Below are 6,113 nucleotides of genomic sequence, written 5' to 3' on the forward strand. Positions count from 1 at the left end.
TAGCTTGATTAACGAAGTAGGTTTTAAGGAGCGACTTAAAGGAGGAGAGTTATAGAGAGGTGAGGGGTTTCGGGAGGGAATTCCAGAGTTCGGGGACTAGGCAGCTTAAGGCAAGGCCACCAACAGCGGAGCAAAGAAAATCGGGGATACGCAAGAGGCTGGAATCGGAAGACCGCAAAGATCTCGGAGGGTCGTAAAAGGTTACAGAGATGAGAGGCAAGGCCGTGGAGGGATTTGAATACAAGGATGAGAATTTTACAATCGAGGCATTGCTGAACCAGGAGCCAATGTAGGTCAGCAAGCGGGTGAACACAGAGTTACACTTTATAGCAGGAATCGCTGAATAGCGATCGTGAGTGGGAACTCTAACTGATGTCCCTTGCTATCTTTCCCTTCTAGCCTTAAATGCTGAGACCAGTTATAGTGCCCCAAAAGTCTTGGCTGAGATCAGCTAACTTAAGCCATGGATTGTAATTGCATATCTGGTAGTTTTCACATTACCTGTCAAATAGCAGCTAGATGATGATTGCTTATTAGCAAAATACATCAATTTCAGGCCCTACTAAACATCCAGTTCCATTTAAGTCACTGGTACCACAAAGTGGCATTACTGTGATCAGCCTGTTGCTCACCACTGTAAGATTTGCTGACACCTTGTCTTATCAATTAATAGGTCTGAATCTAGTGTCAGCAACTTTAATGCAAGATGTATCTATTCAGTGACAGATGGCATCTGACAGGCCCCTGAACATGCTTGGTTACAACACAAAACTACAGCTGCAACTGGGCCCCTTATTTGTGCTTCACTGTTACTGTTCAACTGAATTCATCCTTTTTCTAGCTGGTATTGTTCAAGAATAGGTCTCCTATGTGCACTGCATCAGCACAGTCTCCATTTTATTTCTATATCCATAGTAACCTCACTTAACTGTTCTAAATTTATACACAAAGTTGTGTGTTTCAATTCTCATCTAAGGGTCTATTGTTTACAGGAATACAGTTGATTCTCACACCAGCTGTCTTATCTTGTTCAGGCTGCTTATTCTGCAAGAAGATACTTTAGGCATATGCTGTACCCTCTATACTAGTTAAGCTGTCAAGTTATCTTAACACCTAATTTTTCATTTTTCTACGATTACCATAAAAGCTACAAGGGTTGCTACAATTGATGATACTCAAGGAGCTGACCCTCAAACTTCTTTCACAGTATCTTTTCTCTTCAAGTTTTCCAGTTCCTGCACCTTCTTTCAGTCATGAAATGGAATTCTTCCATTGTGCCACTTGTTGTATGCCTATCAGTACACTACTGGAACTGCAAATCTTTTGCATTTGCCCAAAGGTTGGAAGAGATCAGACTACTCAGCAATCAGTTTATGTGTTATTGCCTCATTTGCAGTTGGAAGAGTTAATTATGTAGAGCAGTCCCAGTTCTGATGGTTTCTGGTAACTCAGTAGAGATCTAGTATCACTTTGTACTACATAGAATGTTTCAATTGAGTTTAGCTTTTGATTTAACTTATGGCAAAATTCCCACCAATGGATAGAGGTATGGCAATAACCAAATCCTGGTCTTCTGTAATGGCTACTAAAATCTTTTAGTCCGTAATAGCTGCTTTCATCAAGGTGGCCCCAGAGCTGATCCAGGCCTTTCCAGATTTTGGCTTGGTCTTCCAGCATACACAATAGTTTTCAGGGTTTTTCCTTTAGAATAAAATATTCACTGAACTTTTATACAGCTAATTCATTTGACTCCAGTTCCTGGCAGTGTTTCCTCTGCAAAATGTAACTTGTTTCTTGGAATTTTTTTTTAAAGAGTGCCAACCAAAGCCAGATTATCTTGATCTAAATTAAGGGAACCCAGTCAAACTTTCAGTAGACACGTGCAGCTGCTACATGTTCAGACTGTGAATCTCATCGTCAATGCAGTGAATGAAGACTCAGTACAGTAGTGAGACCACAGACAAGGCTGTACAGATAACTTCATGAACATGTGGGATGAGTCCTGAGCATAGCATGTTTTGATTGTCCTACAAACTTCAATATATTCCTAGTTTGTATTCCAGACACACCACTCTTGATTGCATCTTAAAGCAGTTTCTCCTCATCCTTAGATGTCAACAAAACCTGGATAATTGTATTTACCACAGAAACCGTTAAAAAAAAATCCATTCTGAGACAAGTGGCTGAAATAAAGGATAGCATCGTTAGATTTTACACAAAACTACACAAAGTACCGGACTAATGTCCATGCGCACATAAATAGCTCAGACTAGGCAAGGCATAATAAGCATTATAAACCAAACAAGTTCAAGATGAAGTCAACTCAGCCACTCTCCTCACTAGTTGAGCTCCATTATGAAGGAATTGCAAGACATATGTACAAGAGGTTTATTACATTCATTGAGTTTTTCCAGATATAATTTCAGCCCCTAAAGAGAATTTCAACCTAGAACTCAAAGGATTTTTGTGGATCAGGCATAACGTGCAATGCTAACAAATTTGATCCACATTAAGTATTTATTTAGCATTTATAAGAGAAAGCAACACCCAGATTAAACACGGAGTCCAGTACAGCTTCTCAATAAAAACCTTTGTCGGAAATGAGCAAGGGGGTCAATACAATATCCAGATGCAGCCTCATGTATTTACTATCCTGAAAACAAATCTAATTCTTCCCCATAGCAATTTCCTCTTCCTCCCCCCCCCCCACCCCGGCCTAAAAAGGAACATGGTAAGTGGCAGTCCAAATACATAGTACAGCTTCAATCTCACTTTTGATCAATTTTTCTCCCCTCCCCTATCAACTCCTTGTTGGGATAAAGTTCCACAGGTTCAATTGCCCCCCCCCCCCACCCCCCCCACTATCTTGTATAAGTGGCCATTCTAAACACATGAACCAAGACAATGAATTTCAGCAAGCTATTTGACTGGGGTGGGGGAAAGAGATGGAAGGAAAGAGGGCATCACAGTTGAGCCCGATGCTCTCCTCACTGGACATCCAATGATCCCTCCTGGAAATGCATAGGAGTGTGAAACCTAGCTAATGTCCCCTTCCTTAACTCTGGTGGTGAGACCAATTTAAGAGTTCCTGCCAATGTACCAGCTGAGACAAGCACAAATCAAGGATAAAACTCACTACTTGCCTAGCTCATCCTCATTATGCCCCATTTATGGATAGTAATTTCTGGTAACTAATATCCTCGCAGGGGGGTTTGCTACTGCTGTTGGGGAGGGTTTAAACTAGAGTGGCAGGGGGATGGGAACCTGAGCGGGGAGTCAGAAGAGAGTAAAAGTTGAGAGCAGCAAGAGAGGGGAAGACCCAGGGGAAATTTACAATGCAAATAGTACAAATAGTTGTTCAAGAACAAATGAAAGGGAAAAGCAGAGAGCAGCAGAAAGAAAGTGTACTTTAGGCACTACAGATAAAGTGAAAACTAGAAGGTGTAAAGCGATTAACCCAGCATCAAAGCTGTAGGTCAGGCTAGGGTGTGTGGCCCAACTAAGAGTTCTATGTACAAATGCACGGAGTATAAGGAATAAATTAAATGAACTACAGGTACAAATCCAAATTGGAGGGTATGACATGATAGCTATTACTGAGACATGGCTGCAGGATGGTCAGGATTGGGAACTAAATATCCCGGATTATAAGGTCTACAGGAGAGATAGGGAAAATGGAAGAGGGGGAGGAGTAGCCTTAGTGATTAGAGATGAAATCAGTTCAATGATAAAGGAGGATATAATGAGAGGTAAGCAGCCAACAGAGACCCTATGGGTTGAATTGAGAAATAGGAAAGGATCTAAGACTATAGTGGGAGTTGTGTATAGGATCCCTGGCAGCAGCTCTGAAGTGCTAGATTGTATAAATGCAGAGATTAGACAAGCATGTAACAAAGGCATAGTGGTCTTCATGGAGGACTTTAACCTTCACATAGATTGGGAAAAGCAGAACAGCAACTGTCAGAAAGCAACTCAATTTCTTGAGTGTGTCCGGGATAGTTTTCTACAGCAGTATGTCCTAGAGGCAACAAGGAGGCAAGACATACTAGATTTAGTAATAAGTAATGAAACAGATTTAGTTAACAGCTTAACTGTGCGAACATCTATCCAATAGTGATCATAACATGATCGAGTTCAGGGTAGTGTTTGAAAAGGAAAAAAGTGAATCAGCCGCTAAGATTCTGGACTTGGGAAAGGCCGACTTCAATGAGATGAGACAGAGACTGTCCACAGTAAACTGGGCAAATCTGTTAATGGGTAAAACGACTGATGATCAGTGGAAAATGTTTAAAGAAACATTTAACGTGATACAGAATCAGTTTATACCCCTGAGGGGCAAGAACTCTACTTGCCAAAAAAAAAAGCCATGGATAACTAAAGAGGTAAGGGACAGTATAAGACATAAGGAAAAGACATACAAAAAGGCAAAAAATGGCACAGATCCTGGCAAATGGGAAAGTTACAAAGATCAACAAAGGGTCACAAAACAGATAGTAAGGGCTACAAAAAGAGTATGAAAAGAAACTTGCAAGGGATATCAAAACCAATACGAAGAACTTTTATAGTTATAGTAGGAAAAATAGGGCGGTCAGGAGCAGTGTTGGCCCCTTAAAAACTGAAAGTGGGAATATTGTCATTGACGATGGGGAAATGGCAGACATGTTGAATAATTACTTTGCGTCAGTATTTAGAGTAGAAAAAGATAGCATGCCGGAAATCCCAAGAAAACTAATATTGAATCAGGGACAGGGACTCAATAAAATTAACATAAGTAAAAACAACAGTAATGAAGAAAATAATAGCACTAAAGAGTGACAAATCCCCAGGACCAGATGGTTTCCATCCCAGGGTTTTAAAGGAAGTAGGTGAGCACATTGCAGATGCCCTAACTATAATCTTTCAAGATTCGCTAGATTCAGGAACTGTCCCTCTAGAATGGAAAATTGCACGTCACTCTGCTTTTTAAGGAGAGAGGGGGAAACCAGAGAATTATAGACCAGTTAGCCTAACATCTGTTGTGGGCAAAATGCTAGAGTCTATAATTAAGGAAAGGGTGACTGATTAACTGAAAATTCTCGGTGTTCAGAGAGCCAGCATGGATTTGTGAAAGGTAGGTCGTGCCCGACAAACCTGATTGAATTTTTTGAAGAGGTGACTAAAGTAGTGGACAGGGGAATGTCAATGGATGTTATTTCTATGGAATTCCAGAAGGCATTTGATAAAGTCCCACATAAGAGACTGTTAGCTAAGATAGAAGCCCATGGAATCGAGGGAAAAGTATGGACTTGGTTAGGAAGTTGGCTGAGCGAAAGGCGACAGAGTAGGGATAATGGGTAGGTACTCACGTTGGCAGGATGTGACTAGTGGATTCCCGCAGGGATCTGTCTTGGGGACTCAATTATTTACAATATTTATCGACTTAGATGAAGGCATAGAAAGTCTCATATCTAAGTTTGCCGATGAGATTGGTGGCATTGTAAGCAGTGTAGATTAAAATGTAAAATTACAAAGCGATATTGATAGATTAGGTGAATGGGCAAAACTGTGGCAAATGTGAGGTCATCCACTTTAGATCAAAAAAGGATAGAACAGAGTACTTTCTAAATGGTAAAAAGTTAAAAACAGTGGATGTCCAAAGGGACTTAGGGGTTCAGGTACATAGATCATTGTAGTCATGAGCAGGTGCAGAAAATAATTAATAAGGCTAATGGAATGCTGGCCTTTATATCTAGAGGACTAGAGTACAAGTGGGCAGAAGTTATGCTGCAGCTATACAAAACCCTGGTTAGACCGCACCTGGAGTACATTGAGCAGTTCTGGGCACCGCACCGTTAGCAGGACATATTGGCCTTGGAGGGAGTGCAGCGTAGGTTTACTAGAATGATATCCGGACTTCAAGGGTTAAGTTATGAGGAGAGGTTACAGAAATTGGGGTTGTATTCTCTCGAGTTTAGAAGGTTAAAGGGTGATCTGATCGAAGTTTAAAAGATATTAAGCGGAACAGATAGGGTGGATAGAGAGAAACTATTTCCACTGGTTGGGGATTCTAGGAATAGGGGGCATAGTCTAAAAATTAGAGCCTGACCTTTCAGAAGTGAGATTAGAACACACAA

The sequence above is a fragment of the Heptranchias perlo genome, chromosome 27 (assembly GCF_035084215.1).
Source record: "Heptranchias perlo isolate sHepPer1 chromosome 27, sHepPer1.hap1, whole genome shotgun sequence".
Taxonomy (NCBI): Eukaryota; Metazoa; Chordata; class Chondrichthyes; order Hexanchiformes; family Hexanchidae; genus Heptranchias; species Heptranchias perlo.